General features: G+C 40.0%; 1 protein-coding gene across 1 annotated transcript in view; it reads left to right on the top strand.

The window, feature by feature from the left end:
• PPM1L (protein phosphatase, Mg2+/Mn2+ dependent 1L) overlaps window positions 1–17,497 on the top strand; it is a 294,124-nt gene that overhangs the window by 197,771 nt on the left and 78,856 nt on the right. The gene's annotated exons all lie outside the window — the stretch shown is intronic.

Below are 17,497 nucleotides of genomic sequence, written 5' to 3'. Positions count from 1 at the left end.
TATTACTTGGAATTTAAAAATCTTTAATAAAATTAAACTTTGGAGAAATAGCCTGATTAAGATTGTCATTACTTGCCCCTTCTTCCCTGCAAATGGAGGAAAATATAGGAAAATAGGCTGCTAATGGCCAGATGTTGGTAATATCAATCCCCATTTTAATACCAGGAACTTCTGTCTTCATTTGCACAAGGAAGTTGTTGGTTTGCATTTTATTTTTTTCCTCATGATCTCAGCAGTGCATGATCTCTCTGTGCTGACATTCTTAACATTCGATTTCAAGTTTGGGGAGCCAACAGAAGAGCAAATTTAAAAAAGCAAACATCACACTGCATATGCCTAAGCACTACAGCAATTTTCTAGTTACCGATCTGTTCCCATTTACATTCCACCCTCCAAGACCTTTACGTTCCTTTCAGACAGCATCCTCACTTCTAGCCCGAGACATCTCTACTCCTCTTGTTCTCCTTTGCTTATTAATTTTCCAGACACATTGACTTCCTTCTGCCTGTTACATGGTTAGTTATTTGATCTCTGTATTTGTCTTAACATTCTTTTCTTTGGAATTCACATTTATCTCCTCTCTCATCCCTAATGAACAAAAGTAAGGCTGTGAACAGCCCAATCAAAATAATATAAATATTCATAGTACCTTAGCAATCTTAGAACTCATATAGTCCACCTACTTCCTGTTACCACAACCATTTTATGATGAGAAAACCAGGACCTGCCTGAAATCACACACATTTCCATGTAGAACTGGGACTCCGGCTTCCTAATTATGAATCAAGCTGGGCTTTCCCCCACACTCACGCAGGTTCTCATTCCTTCAGAAGGCATTTGTTGAATGCACAGCAATATCCTATATCCTAGGCAGTCGGAAGACAGGGGAGAGGGGAGAGTGTCGAAAAGGCGGGGAGGAATCTGAGATGTAAAAAACACAGATCTTACTGAAAGCTTAGTTGGGGAGCTAAAGCATCTGTGTACGACTTGTGGGGAAAGAATTCCTGAGGAACTGGGGCATAGGCACGTTCCATCATAGCTACGAGCTATCAGAGGTAAGCTGAGGGATGTGGAGTAAAGGAATAGTGAAAGGGGCTCAGATTTTCATCTGGGGCCAGCCTTGTTTAAATCTGAAGGACAAAGCTTTTTGTCCTTCACATGGTTTTGTGAAGAGAAGAGAGACAAAGTCTGCGTGGATGCGGGAGCGCAAGTGGACACGAAGGTGACAATGAACATCAGCCTCAACCGCTTCCCACTCAGTTATAACTTCTTCGGGGATAATTTTCCACTCAACCTGCCCTATTGTTAAGCAGTTATTAATCTGCCGAGGTGCTCTTGTACGTGGACTCTAGAGACAAACACTTCGACATGGAAGTTATCGGTAAAGCCTGCAGCGTGAAGCAGTGGAAAGAATACAGGATTGGGAGCTAGGGATCTAAATTGGGCAACTGTTCCTCTAGCTCAATGTTTGTATGGTCTTTAGCAAATTTATCTGTTAGAGCCTCTTTTTCTGCATCTGTTAAGTGGGGCTAATAATATCTCACAGGGTTATTATAATAAAACATAGCAGGTTTTGGGAAGTCTTTAGAAATCATATCGCAAATGCTGTTAATGTTGAATGAGAACAGATCTGGATCTTGTCTGTCCCTCAGACCAGTATAAAATACTCTTAAGAGTGTTTTCTTGGCATTTAATGTTCACGAAGGCAAAGGGAAAGTTTTAGAAAATGAAATTTTAAAAAAATGATCTTCAGACGCTTTGAGAAGTCAGGCAACATCTATTTGTTAAATCTCCTACTCTGGGCTCAGTTTGCCCTTCATTCCTGGTCATTCATGGTCATTCCTGTATGAGGTGACACATTTTATGGAGGCTGAGTATATGTATATGAATAATGAGTGTCACTGTGTGTTGTCAGATCAAAAGGTCATACTGCCTCCTCCTCCATTACGCATGTAACAAAGATTTCATTTAAAGAAAGAAAAGAAAATACGAAAAAGATATTGCTATTTAACAGAAAAATATTTCATCATATTACAAAAGGATTGGGATAACAAATTGGTAAAATTGGTGAAAATATATACGTATATCTTTTATCTTATATAGATATAGATATATGTCTCCAATACTTTCAGGTATAAACATCCTATATGAAGACACTCATCTGCTTCAACTGCTTAGCTTCTCATGCTATCACGGCTTTGATGTTCTCACATTCTTAATTCAGCTCTCCTGGTTTGAGGAAGTAGTTAATTGTTAATTGGACACTAGCCTGGTCTCTAGAGAGGTTAATTTGTCTTTAATGCTCATCCACTGATAAATCAGTCTGAGTGACTTAATGACAGTTGCCACCATCTGTGGCTTATAAACTTCTAAAAACCAATTAATGAAAAAAAAAATCCTTAGATGCTTGTCTGGAAGCATTGGCTTAGAACCTTTTCTCCCTCCCTCCTCTTTCTTAATCTTTTCTTTTCAGCATTCTCTCTTTTCCTTTAAGTATACATACCTTAATGCTTTACTCACTCACAGTTCAAATATCTGGCAACCTGACATACCTGAAATTTAGCAAAGGAATGGGAAGTAAGGAAACGTCACCTGCAACCATCCCTTGTTGCTGAATTCATGGACAAGCTCATATAACAGAGGCTTCAGAGTCTCACCTAGAAGCTATATATTTTTATTTTATATTGTTCTGACCAATTAGATTACATTTTTCCAACGTGATATTTTCTTTTTTAAAATTCTTTTTCTGACTTTGCAGACAAAGATATAAGTAGACAGCATGGTATAAGAGGATAATAATTATAAATAATCCTACCATTGTAAACATTCTGGTGTATTTCTCATCAAACATTTTTATAATATGGTTGATATTCTGTGGTTTTATATTCTGCTTTCTTCACTTAACATTAGTATGTAAATGCTTCCTCATTTCATTAAAACTTCTTTATGTGAAGATAATTTTAATGGTGGCACAATATTCTATTCTTGAAAGTACTACTCGCTAAACGTTCCTCTACTATGTTGGACATTTATGGTTTTGGTTTTTGTTTCTGCTGCAATGGATATGGTGGGCATTTGACTGTATTTCATATTACTTTAGAGAATGGACTTTAGAAAACATGAGTTTAAAATTAGAATTAGAAGGTGATTGGAAGGGGATGATAGTTGGAGCAGAGACACTGAGGGCAGTGAGAAATACGAGTAGAGTGAATCCCCAGAAATCCACAGAAGCAGCTGTCGTATTCTCAGCTTGCACTATACGCTGTGAAATCAGCATTCATACCCTGTATTATAGAATTGACATCCTTGATCTTCATAGTAGTGACCTTGACTCACAGACAATGTTAATTATATTTTGTATATAAAAATAGGAATTGTGTAAACCAGTTTAGAAAGATTTTCATCCAAGTGGTTTATTTTTAAGTTTTGACAGGAATAAAGATGTTTTGTGGTATAATTGAAAGAGCTCTTGGAACCAAGAGAGACCCAGACTCTATTCTAACTCTACTGCCAACCAGGTATGTGACCTTGAGTGAGTCCCAAAACTCCCTAAGGCCTATTTTCCCATAAATCAAAGGCATAGGGGCACCTGGGTGGCACAGTTGTTCAAACACCCAACACAGGGGCGCCTAGGTGCTGCATCAGGCCCTCTGCTCGGCAGGGAGCCTGCTTCCCTTCCTCTCTCTCTGCCTGCCTCTCTGCCTACTTGTGATCTCTGTCTGTCAAATAAACAAATAAAATCTTTAAAATAAAATAAAATAAAATAAATGCCCGACTCAGTTTCGGCTCAGTTCATGATTTCCGGGTCATGAGATGAAGCCCCGAATCAAGCTCTGCACCCAGTGAGTATCTGCTAAAGTTTCTCTCTCCCTCTCCCTCTGACCTTCCCCACGCTCATGCTCTTTCTTGCTAAAGTGAATAAATAAATCTTTAGAAGAAGGCATGAGCAGGATCTCATAGATATCTTCCATTTCTAAAACTGTAACTTGTCCCTTGACACTGAAAAAAGGTCAGATTGCTATAGTTTCTTCAAGGTTGTATGTAGCCTCATCTTGAACCTTTTGCTTGCTCTATTGAATGTCTCTTCTCTTCTCATGTAGCCTGTGTAATTTGTACAGAATATCTGACTAAAAAAAAAAAATCTCTCAGCTTTTCTGGCATCTGCTCATGAAAATGCCTAGACATACTTTTCTTAGTGGGATGGGGAATGAGACTGTAAGAATCAAGCACTAGATTTGGAAGGAGAGGTTCTGAGCCATCATTCATGGGTTCTCATTAAGACAGCTTAGGTATTTTTATTAGCACTTATTAATACTAAGCAAAATTCAGAGCAAGAAGTAGGATACATTTTGCATTTGATCTATTAATGTTTTTATTTGAATTGAAGTACAGATTCATACACATTTCAGTAGGTTGGGTTTAGCAAAGAGACATTTACAAAGAAAGCAGTGGCATGATTTGAGAAGAGATCAAAATAGCATTTCACACTGTCTCACAGAGTGTGATTAACATAAATTTTCTTAATTTGTCATAGCGGGCAAAAGTTAAATAGGGCTGAAATCGCAGAAAAGGGAATTTTTCCTTGTATTGTTTATTTTTATGCCGGTATATTATTCATATTTCTCTAAATAATCTCAAGTTGTTTTTAAGGAGTTTTTTGTTTGTTTTGTTTTTTTAGTTTGGGCATGAATAAATAACCTACACATTCTCTTGTTAAGGATAAAGTAGTGTGGCTTGTAATGCCTTATGTTTGAGGGAATTGTGAGGAGAGTGGGCCCAGTTATTTGAGAATTATATTCTCTGCCTCACACTCAGAAAACCCTTGAGGCATGGGAAACAGGAGTAAAGAGCTGCCCACCTCCTCCTTTGGGAAACAGCCAAATGTACTTGTCGAGGGTGGCCTGCCCAGTCGTGCCATCTCGCTGCAAGCCACAGACACAGTGGCCGAAGTTACTGATTAGAGCTTCTTCTCAGAGTTAAACCTAAGACCAGTAAGGATTTTATTTCTGTTTGGACAGTTCACTAGAAACCCATTTAGCTTTCCGACGAGCGTATGTTTCCACCTCACAGAAAGAGCACTTCCAAGTAGGAAGTGAAACAGAGTGCAGATGAGAGAAGGACAGCACTCAGCCGGCTGTTTATGGTGTTCGTTTGGGCATCGGTTAAAGCTGGGGACCTGCAGATCCATTTACAAGTGTCAGACAATCACCTACAACTTTCCCAGAGGAGGTGAGAAAGAAAGAGAAGCATTAATTTTTCAGCCTTAGCTTTGTGATTCCCTTGATGCAGCTCTGCATTCAAAATTCCCAGGAGCTGTGTCCAAGCAAAGCTACCTGCTGTGAAGATACACCGAGTACTATAATGCACATTGTGGAGAAATAGCTTTTAAAAAGGGTGGAGAATGTGCTCTAAGCAATTTAGGAAGTAGCCAGAGGGTTACCTCCTATTGAGCTTATGTTATTCTTCTTAAAATAGATACTACCTAAAAGTTACACCTACGATTTAATTGAGCCATTAGTGTCAGAGTAATCAGTGATCTCCGAAGGAAAGCTATTTACTGTCATGGGGGAAAAAATGAACACCTATCGGGAAACCAAACCCAGGAAAGAGACTGTGAATTATTTAGGGCCCTTTTGGGTTTTCTAAGAACATAAAAAATGCAGTAAAAGGCATTTGCAGGAAGTTCTTCACTCTAACAAATAGAGTGAATTTCTCAGTATGCTTCTCAAACATGTCCTGAGGGAAGGAGTAGCGCTAAGGTTTCCTTATGTTGTATCTTCAATCAGGATCTCATTTCTGGGCTTAAAAGATAGTCTTGCTGGAGCCTTGATGATGGGATTTGGAAAAAAGGGAAAAACAGAGACCCCAAAGAAACTTATTAAGGGAAATTCAGTATTCATTGTGCCACCTGTGAACCAGCTTCTGAATTTTCTCCCTCCCTCCCTCCCTCTCTCTCTCTTTCTTTCTAAGTAGGCTCCATGGAACCCAACACTGGGCTTGAACTCATAATCCTGAGATCAAGACCCGAGCTGAGATCGAGAGTCAGGTGCTTAACCGACTGAGCCACCTGGGTGCCCCCCCAACTAATGAAATTCTGTAAAAAATTAAATGATTTATTTTTCCATTTTAAGAGTAATAGAAATACATTTTAGGATTTTTTTTTAAATGGAAAAATAGAAGAGGTAATCTCTAATTCTACCACTTAAACGTAACCACCATCTTTAGCATAATTACTTTCACTCATTTTTCTCTGTTGGGTTTTAGTTCTTTATGCCCAATTTTATATATATATATATATTTTTTTTTTTCATTTAAGACTGAAATGTAGTCATATTTCTCTAGGCTCTTATAAAAACTGCTTGGAAAAGTAATTGGTAATAATTGCATAATAACCTATGGAGTGGATATGCTCTTGTAACCGTTCACACAACCTTTTCATATTTCCAGCACCCAGTGCCTCCCTTTTTTTTCCACATTTCAGTTATCATCACCATATAGAATCCCTGAATTTGGAGGTCTGTGAAAAGATGAGAATGGTAATATTATTAACAAAAACATAATGAGGACTTTTGTAGTGCAGCCAATTATTAGTCATATAACAGTGGGAGCAGAAGACTAAAATAGGTAGTCAGAATCCACTTATAAGCTGAGAACTCTCTGGACAAGGATAACAGTTTTTTTAACCATGCTAATTTGAATTTCAGTTATAATTCTTCTGTTTCCCCCTTTTTATCGTGGATTTCAAAAGCCAAAAGATAAGGGGTCAGGGAGTAGTAACAAAGTGACCGCCATCTACAAACTAGAAGACTCTAGGCCTTAGCTGTTGGAAAGTATCCAGACATGTGATCTATGAGCCCTGGGGCCAATCTCCACGTCTGTGATGGGACATTGCCCCTCTCTCTGCTTGCTTTCTTCCACTGTTAAAACAAAAGGACATTGCATTAGGTATTTTCTTCAGTTGCCCTCAGCTTTACCAATGTGTGATTCTGCCTTTAGTTCATTTGACATTCATTGGTGTATTTGTGTATTCACTCTGTAAACATTGAGCACCTGCAAGCCAGGCATGGTGCCTGCCACTGGGAATGCCCAGGTGACCATGTGGTCCTTCTCCTCAGGGGTGTGTGTGTGTGTGTGTGTGTGTGTGTGTGTGTGCAGAGACAGCACTAGAAACATAGAACTAGAGGACAGTGCAGTCATTGCTGTAGAGGGTGTGTTGGGAAGATAGTAAATGTGTAGAGGAGGAAAGAATTAGGTTTGGAATGAAGAATGTTCTTAAATCAGAAAATCGTAAGAGAATCCAAATGTCATTTGCATTTTTAAAGGTAGCCTTATTGTGACTAATGCTTTATTTCTTCTTTGCTTCCTGTGATTATACGCCAGAATCTATTCTTGACCTCTGCCATAGCATTACCTTCCACATTTAACTTTATTTTTTAAAAGATTTATTTCTTTATTTGAGAGAGAGAGAGCACACACATGTATGCGTGCGATTCAGGGAAGGGGCAGAGAATCTCAAGCAGACTCCATGCTGAGTGTGGAGCCCTACACAGGGCTCCATCCCAGGAACGTGAGATCATGATCTGAGCCAAAACCAAGAGCTGGATGCTTAACTGACTGAGCCACCCAGGTACCCTCACTTTCCACATTTTACATGTTGTTCTCCAACTAATAATATTAATCAGCTTAATGAATTAGCTTATATCAATACATTGTCAGCATTGCCTGTTTCCTTATGAGATCTCCAAAATTCAAAGAAAAGATAATTCAGACTGAATTTGTAGAAGTGGTACAGCGGGGAGTTATTATTATTATTTTTTAATCACATTCCCCAACTTCATCTTGCATTTCTTTTTTTACAATTTTTTTTAAAGATTTTATTTATTCATTTGACAGACAGAGAGATCACAAGTACGCAGAGAGGCAGGCAGAGAGAGAGGGGGAAGCAGACTCCCTGCTGAGCAGAGAGCCTGATGCGGGGCTCGATCCAAGGACCCTGAGATCATGACCTGAGCCGAAGGCAGAGGCTTAACCCACTGAGCCACCCAGGTGCCCCTCATCTTGCATTTTTAACAGAAACCCTCATATCCACTCTGAAAAGACATTGCTCCAAGTTTTGTAATGTGCAGAATCAAATTCTAGATTTTGAAGAACTTTGCTGAGAATACTGGAAACCGCAAGCTAGCATTGAGATTTAGAATCAGGAAGGGCCACCTCTCGTGATTAAAACATTTCAGTGGAGCTGTGTTTATCTTTCTAATCAAGTTGTCATTGTTTGCCACAAGGGAAGTAATGTTATTACCTGCTCTAAAGTAGTATTTGATTACGAGGACTGAAGAAAATGTGGACACTTCAAAGAAAATAATTGGACCAGGTGGTCACAATTTAGACGGCGTTGGCCAGCCCGAGACAGGCTGCTGATAACTATCTGTATCTCCTCCTCTCCGCACTATTGGAATTTTGTAACCGAGATTCTACAGACTTCGTTGGAATGCTTGTAGTAAATTTTAATGAGATCCGAGTTAATTGTAAAACCTTCAGCCTGTAGGGAAAAATAGGATAGTTTTTAAAGTGCCGGAATTTCTAATGTACCATGACCGTCCATTTGCAGTAGTGAGATGTAAGCATAATGCATCCTCTGGCTGACTTTCAGACTCGGTAGATCTGTAATCATAGGCAGCTGGACTGCTGTTTAATGTCATTTTGCAAGAATGTTAAATTTAATCTTTGGGAGCTACTAGACACTCGGAAGTTTCATTTGGTAAATTGCCTTCTGAAAGGCACTGTTTTCAAGCCTCCCTCTCTTGCCTGGAGGAATTCTCTTGTATGTTTCTTTCTTTAGTTAATGTCCTTGTCTCAAGGCTGTGTGGTTTATTTCTGATGAGGCCGGTGTGATGAAGCTCTACGGTACCTCCCCTCAAGAGCCACCTGAGTGTGCTACTGTCGTTCTGCCATTATTCCCCAGGAACTGTAAATCAACCACAGAGACGTCACTAGGACCAACAATGATCGTCCAACACACACGTCCACTGTGTACCGGGCTCTGGCTAAGCGCTGAGAATCTAAGAAATGGGGAAGGACTGCCGACTTTATTTTCCCTTTGAATTTATTGCTAGTGTTGACTGTTGTCTCTATGTAAATCTGTCTTCTAAGAGAGACCTGCCTCCAAATGACACCTTAACAGCTTCTTCCTTTTCCAAGTCTGGGCTTTCCATTCCTCCAATCTCGAGAAGTCCTTCTCGTTCAAGGAGGTAGCTAACACAAACGGGACTCTTGTTATTTATATCCTACTTGCTTCCTCAGAGTTGGATTTACATACAATCAATATATACACCCATACAATGATGAAGTTCCAATAAAAATAGAAAAGGAAGGCCAAAAAAGAGAAGGCAGCAAATGTACTAACCATGAAGAACCGACAAAATAAAAACTTTTTCAGTGGGGACAATGTTTTTTCTGGTACTTAAGCTTAGGTAGACTTTTTCAAAAGACACCTTGTAAATGGGACATTGAGCAACATTATCTCAGCCTGGGGTCCCTTAAAGCAGAGCCTATAACAAAAGGCTCGAGTGCAAGTAGTTAATTTAGGAATGCATTCCCAAAGAACGGGAGTGAGGGGCTTTGGGAGTAAGAAAGGAAGCAAGGGAAAAGAGAAACAAAGAAAAGCTAATATGAGGACACTTTATGGATTTGGCCTCCCTGGAGGGTGACTGCAGCTTTTGCCTACAAAGGAAGCTTATGAGCTGCATTCCAGAATCATCCACCAGGAGGGGAAAGGGGAAGCATTTAGCTACTAGTCCCACTCCTCATTTTTCAACGGTAGTGCCATAGACATGAACTTCTCTGCACTTCTGATTTACCTATGCCTGAGTGCTGAGTGGATTCTGCAGGCTTCCCACACCTTAGCATCAGGAAAGCTCCAGGGAAGGAAACAAGTGAGAAATGGCTCAGGGCAAGGCTGTATCTGGGCTGAACCAGTCCTTGCACCAGGGGCCAGGTTAAGAGGTAGGACCAAAAGAATGTAAAATGGTACTTAGGAGATGTCCCATAGGAGCACAACAAATGAAATCTTTAAAAAAAAAAAAACTTCATAGGAAACACATGTGAGTTTGTCTTATTGTCATTTCTTGCATAACCATCTATAAAAGCCACAGATACATTATTCATGTTTTTCAAAGCTCTGGTATAGCATGTGGCTCTACCCAATGCAGAGAGTGTTCAAATGCATTTATAGAAAAATCTTACAGACAGCAGAACACAAAAGGAGAGGGTATTTTGTTTGATGTAATAGTTGGCAGCTTCCCAGCTCAAACCAAAATAATTGACTAATCCTCATTTTTATGGCTAATGAATTCAAGTACCTGGGCTCTTCAACCCGAGTGGTGCAGTGAGATCCTGCTTTTCACATGTGTAAAAATTAATTACCTCCCATAGATAACCCACAACAGTGGCAACTCTGGAGAGAAGCTGGGGAACGGACTTACATTTTTATCCTCTTACTGTTTTGTTCAAATTTTTAACTTTTGTTCATGCATTTTCTATTTTTTTTAATTTTCAAAAAATAAATAAAACTGAACAAACCTTTCTAGTACGTTTCCCTTCTTATCTTCAATGCTGAAAATAGAATATAATAAGGCTGAAAGTCATTCTTATTTTCAGTAAAGCTTTTCACCCCTAAGTCATTGGGTATATCCCTGGAATAAGTCAAGAAAGGAACTCAGCAACAAGGTCAGCCATCATGGAACTGCAGTGTCAAGGTCAGAGAGGGTCAGTAGTGAGACCAGCTCAGTACCCTGCCAATGAACACCTGGGCTCCAGGGCTTCTGCCATAGGGTTCTTAGAAGTCTTTGTGCCCTGAGCCAGCATTGGTGCCAGAGTGCAGTGTGAGCTAGCCTTATGGGGGCGGGGAGGCGGGGAAGTTTACCTGAAACAGAATAGGACTCATGGGCAGTGAGCTGATGTGGATTCTTTTTTCTTTTGTTTCAAATTTTTATTTAAATTACAGCTAAAATATAGTATAACATTGGTTTCGGAAGTAGAATTTAGTGATTCATCACTTACGTATATCACCCAGCGCTCATCACAATAAGTGCCCTCCTTATTTGCAGGTGGGGTCTTTTGGGAGTTGATTAGGTCATGAGAGCAGCACCCTCTGAAATGGGCCCACCCATTTAGGCCAACCCCCAACCACCTCCCTCCATCAAGCCTCAGTTTGTTTTCTATAGTTAAGAATCTCTTATGGTTTGCTTCCTTCTTTCTTTTTTCCCCCTTCCCCTAGGCTCATGTATTGTTTCTTAAATTCCACATGAGTGAAATGTAATTGTCCTTTTCCGATTGACTTATGTTGCTTAGCTTAACACCCACTAGGTCCATCCATATCGTTGCAAATGGCAAGATTTCATTCTTGTTGATGGCTGAGTAATAAATATATCGTTGTATATATGTACCACATCTTCTTTATCCATTCATCAGGTGTTGGACACGTGGGCTCTTTCCATAGTTTGGCTATTGTGATAATGCTGCTGTAAACATCGGGATGCATGAGCCCCTCTGAATCTGGATTGGATTCACCATTTTCTGATCTTCTCCCTGGTAGTTGCCTCTGCCTCACCTGCACCTGATTTTCCTGTGTCTGACAAGTTACCTGACTTGCTGCTTTACCTGGCATTTTCGTCTAATTCTCTTTCCCAAACTATAGCCAAACCTCTAAGTGATGGCCTTTCTGTTATTCCCTTTGTTGTTACCTAACTTGGCATAATTTTAGTTTGGTATACAAGGGCATTTTTCAGACCCCTTCAAGGTAGAGAGGATCACTTATTTTCTACTATGCGGAAACTAACTTCTCACAGATGGCACAACAAAAACCAGCAAAATACTAGCTCTGTCAACCTCCTCTTTCTTCCTTGTGCTGTCCTGAATGGAAAAACATTTCCTCAAGTGTATTGGTACTCTGTTTTTGGTTTTGCTTTTTCCTAATCCTATGTATTAATTACCTCTTGCTGCATAACAAATCCAAAACTTAGCAGCTTTAAACAATAACTGTTTATCATCTCGCACAGTTTCTGAAGATCCAGAATGCTGGTTGGTTTTCTTGTGAAGTTGCAGTCAAGTTGTCAGCCAGGACAGCAGTCTTTGAAGACTGGGCTGGAATTACTGCTTTCCAGCTTACTCACGTGGCTCTTGGCACGGGCCTCAGTTCTTTCCCCATAGCTTCTCCACAAGCTTCCCTCTAAGAGATCTAAGAGAGAGCAAGGGAGTACCCAACGTTGAAGTAGCGATCTTTATAACCTAATATTGAAAGTGACATACCGTGATTTCTGCCATATGCTATTGGTTACAAAGACTGACCCCAACTCGGTGCAGAAGGGGACCACACAAGGGTATGAATACCAGGAGGTGGGGATCACTGGGGGCATCTTGGAGGCGAGGTACCATGGTCTGAGTTGTAAAAGTATCTACTCTTAACTCGTCCAGCTCCTTCGCCTCCCTTCTCGTCCCGGCCTCTCATTTTCTCATCCATACCTTTACCCCGTTTCCCTTAAGTCCAAAGCCAGAGCGTTCAGCCCCACACTCAGCACTTGGATGGTCTTAGGATTGTTTAGACCTAGCATTCTTTCCCACAACTACATCTTGTGTTTCTTTTGGCCAGTGCCAATGCCATCAATGTATCCGTTGTTAAATATTTTGAATATTACTTCTGACCCTTCTCATTGATGATGACCTTTCCTTCTAGAACTTCCTAATAAATGCCTAGTATCTTAGTCTGTTCAGGCTGCTGTAACAAGTGCCACAGACTGGGTGGCTTTTATAAACAACAGAAATTTATTTCTCACAATTCTGCACTCTAGAGTTTGAGATCAGGATGTCAGCATGATCCTGTAAAGGCCCTACTCTTGCCCATAGACTTCTGCCTCCTCATTGCAACCTTACACGGTAGAAGGGGCTAGGAACCTCTCTCTGGCTTTTTTTTTTTTTTTAAAGATTTTATCCATTTATTTGACAGAGAGAAAGATCACAAGTAGGCAGAGAGGCAGGCAGAGGGGCAGGCAGAGAAAGAGGGGGGAAAGCAGGCCCCCCTGCCGATCAGAGAGCCCAATGCAGGACTCGATCCCAGGACCCCTAGATCATGACCCGAGCCGAAGGCAGCGGCTTAACCCACTGAGCCACCCAGACACCCCTCTCTGGCTTCTTTTAAAAGGATACTAAACCCATTCCAGAGGGTGCTGCTTTCATGACCTAATCAACTCCCACCTGCAAATAACATCATATTAGGATTTCAACAGGAGAATTTGGCGGGGGGAAAAATATCTGGGCCAGAACCTTCAGGTTTGTCTGCAGATGTAAAACTACAGCTTCAATTTCACAGCGGTATCCTAACTGTTTCAAGATGAAGGCACTGGGGGACGCCTGGGTGGCTCAGTTGGTTAAGCATCTGCCTTCGGCTCAGGTCATGATCGCAGGGTCCTGGGATCAAAAACTGCATTGGGCTGCCTGCTCAGCGGGAGTCTCCTTTCTCCCTCTACCCCTACCCCTCCTGGGGCTTTCTCTTTTTCTCTCTCTCTCTCTCTGGAAAATAAATAATATCTTAAAAAAAAAAAGGATAAAAAAACCCGATACTATCTGTAGCTGATAGTAGTTTCTGTCTCTCTGTCTCTCCTTTGTCATTCCCTTACTTTATTTTTCTTTCTTTGTTTTTTTCCTTTAGCTAGCTATGTTCTAAAATTCATCACATTTGAATTTTTTGTATTTATTAGATAATTTGAGGATCTGTTCTGTTTTTCATTTTCAAAATAGATGAATAGAATAGCTAGAGAAATTATTTTTACATTTGACCCAAGAGTTGCCCTCAGTGAAGAGTTTCCTCTCCTTTATTTCTTCTTGGCTGCCTTCTCTTTTGTGTAGAGGAAAAGTAAAGAAGCAAAAATGAAGAAGTCACTGAAGACAGACAACAGTCTGTCTTTTCCACTTTTTACTATACCATCATTCCCCATGCTTGTGGGCTTCTCCTTTCCTGCCACATTACACCTCAGATTCTTTGCTCCTAGAGAAAACAGCAGTAAACAAGTGAGTCTCTCGTTGTGTTAGTGTTAGTGCAAGAAGAGGATGGAACTGACAAAGAACTTTCCCCCACATCCTACAAACTCCTTCATTGTGGCAGATTTTTTTTTTAAGGTTTTTGGGGGTTTTTTTAGATTTTTTTTAAAGAAGATTTATCTATGTATTTGAGAGAGAAAGAGAGAGACAACACACATGAACAGGGGTTGGGGCAGAGGGAACGGGAGAATCTGCAGCAGACTCCCTGCTGAGCCCAGAGCACCACAGAGGGCTCCATCTCAGGACCCTGAGATCATGACCTGAGCCGAAAACCGGAGTTGAACACCAAACTGACTGAGCCACCTAGGTGGCCCTGTGGCTAGATTTTTTAAAAAATGTTTTGAGAAAAGTGTTATTTTTGAGAGAGTGCATATATATATGTGTGTGTGTGTGTGTGTGTGTGTGTATATGTATATATATATATGTGTGTGTATATGTATATATATATATATATATATATACATATACACACATATATATACATACTTTTTTTTTTTTTACCTACAACTCTTTTAAAATTGCTTTCTGATCTACACGAGATTCAGTCTGAGATAAATTAGATAAATTAGAGATGTGTTTGATTTTTGCACTTAGACTTTACTTATCTGGAGGCCTACATGTGTTTTAAAATCATACCTGAAAATGTTATGGGCCTGGTGTAATTGCATTTGCAAATAAAATGTGGGAAGGTCGAGTGCTCAGAGTACAATTAGGCGTGTTAATTTTCCATTTTGGATGTAATGTCAGAACGTCAAGCCTCTTCAGTTGGCTGTACTTCCTCGTAAAACTTACCCCTTACGTAGGGGAAATCAGTATTCCAGAGCCACCAAAGAAAATGAGCTTGTCTAAAAATAGTTGCCTGTTGACAAGATTTTAGAAGATTTTTTTTCCTTTGTAATATGAAAGCTTTACAAAATGGAATGAGGTCATATATGACAGATGTGGTCAAGTCCACTTCTAATCTGTAAATCCCTGAGTAGCTGCAGTTCTGTTAATTTTTAAATGGCTTTTTTAAAGTCATAGTAGATTTATGACCTCCTCAGCATTATTTCTGTTTCTAAACTTTTGGGGGTACTCGGTTGCATTCTATGCTTTGGCGACACTATTCACTGTTGTGTACTGGGTCCTACTTACTAGAGGCTCAGAGGAGGTTCTGTTTTGCTCTGTTTTTGTTTGTTAGAAATTGTTTCCTAACAGCCCAAAATAATAAAATTGGTTTACTATAATACTCTACAGTAGTGGTTTTCAACCAGGGAAAATTTTTTAACACATTTACCCTTCTCCTGACATTTGGCAATGTCTGGAGGCATTTTTAGTGTCACAACTGAAGAGAAGGAGTCAACATGTAGGACCAGTGGTACTTAGTGGGTAGAAACCAAGGATGCTGGTAGAATTTACTGGAATGTACAGGACAGCCCTCACAGCAAAGAATTATCTGGCCCAAAATGCTGATAGCACTGAGGTTGAGAACTGGTTTGGAGCAGGCGTTCTCAACCTTGGTGGCATATTAGAATCATTTTGGGGGGACTTATGCCCCGACTGCACTCAGACCAATTAAATCAGAATCTCTGAGCAGTGGGACCCAGGCATCAGTCTTTTTCAAATCTCCCCAGGTGATTCCAGTGCACAGACAAGGCAGAGAGCCGCTACTTTAGAGCAAACAATTTTGGAGGGCAAGTCTAGCGTAAGGCATCATCCCAGATGGTTTCCTTACTAAAAGACCTGAAAGGGCCTTATTTAAATGTGATTTGATGTATGGGCAATGTCCCATTTATAGTATTATTGTGAGGTTCAAGTGAGTTTGTGGGAACGTTTTATATTCTCTAAAACCAGCACTTAAAGCATCAAGAACTCCTATTGTCATTGCCATATTGGAAGTTCGTTTTCTGAACCTTGGTTCTGTGTAGTAAAATACGTTCTTTCTCCTGGTGGTAAGTGGAGATAACAAGTATTTACTAGGTAGCTTTAGTCAGGGAAGCTCACTTAGTTAACATTTGGGATGTTGGGAGCATTGATTTATTTTCCTCAGAGGTCTCTGATGTGTTTTTATGACTTGGTGAACAAGCCTCATCGTTTGTGTCTATCTGAATCCATGTGCAAGGCAAAGCAACTGGATCTAATAAGACTTTTTGCTTCGAATATGCCCCCCCATATACCTTTCTTAACCATCTTCTCTCACTGAAAACCAAATTTTCAAATGCATGGACAGTCACTCTAAACAAATAAATATTCTCTAAGTATTTATAATGTATACTTTTTATTAATGTGTAATTTTTAATTTTACTTTAAGTGCTTGTGTTGATGGCACAGGTCCTCAGGGAACCCCGAACCAGCTCCCAAAAAAGCCATAAATGCATCTCAAAGCTTTTGACAGTGAAGGGTAAATTGAACAATTCTTAGTGATGTATTATATTGTTGAAAGCATTCCATTTATAAAAATTAGAATATGCTTGCCTAGTGGATGATAAAACTGTCCTTGTCCACATTTGTCCCAAAGCCTCACAAGAGATCAGATTGCCCTGCTCTGGCTCCTCTACAGGAGTAGAGTGTGGTGTAACTCATGGACAGCCATCTAAAGTTTGGGTCATTAATCTGCTCTTCTACCTGTGTCCCACAAGCCTGTCAGTAGGTGCTGGACAGCAGTCAAAGGACATGGGAATAAGGAAGAAAGTGGTAGTAACCCCAGAGCCCAGGGACTGTCTGTGTTCTGCTGGTTTGTCAGTTTCCTCAGACAGGACAGGGAGAGGCCCAGTTTTCCTGCGGGCCGAGGCTTACATAATTTGGAGAATACTCTTTAAGAAAAAAAGAATAAAAATCAGGTACAAAATGCACATTTTGTTTTTTTAGAATGAGAAAAAAAATCACAATAACTTGCAAATTTAAAGAGGTAACAAATATACAAATATGACAGAACCTAGAAAATAACATTTTTGTTTTTTATTTTTAAAATTTTATTTATTTACTTGAGAAAGAGAGAGAGCAAGAAGGAGAGAGCAGGCATGATGGGAAGGGGCAAAAGAAGAGGGAGAGAGAATCTCCAGCAGATTCCATGCTGAGTGTGGAGCCCAACACACAGCTTAATCTCACGACCCTGAGATCACAACCTGAGCTGAAACCAAGAGTCAGATTCTTAACTGACTGCACCACCCAGGTGCCCCCGCAAAGTAATATTTTTAGTCATTGCCTAATATATGCTCTAGTCTGACATATGCTTTATTTTTTCCACACTTTTGGCATACTCTTTGTTTACCTCTTCCTATAATGATGCGTTTGTAACATTATTTCCTCTAGAGGGACTAAGAAGATAATTTAGCCTCTTCTTTAGAATGGTTGAACAAAATTTGAAGGATTTTATTTTGTTTTGTTTTTTAATTGTTTTAGAAAGTCTCCTTCAGCTTTTCAACTT

This window comes from Mustela erminea, chromosome 1 (genome assembly GCF_009829155.1).
Source record: "Mustela erminea isolate mMusErm1 chromosome 1, mMusErm1.Pri, whole genome shotgun sequence".
Classification (NCBI taxonomy): domain Eukaryota; kingdom Metazoa; phylum Chordata; class Mammalia; order Carnivora; family Mustelidae; genus Mustela; species Mustela erminea.
Note: the sequence above shows the minus strand (reverse complement) of the source record. Positions and strands in the feature narration are given on the sequence as shown.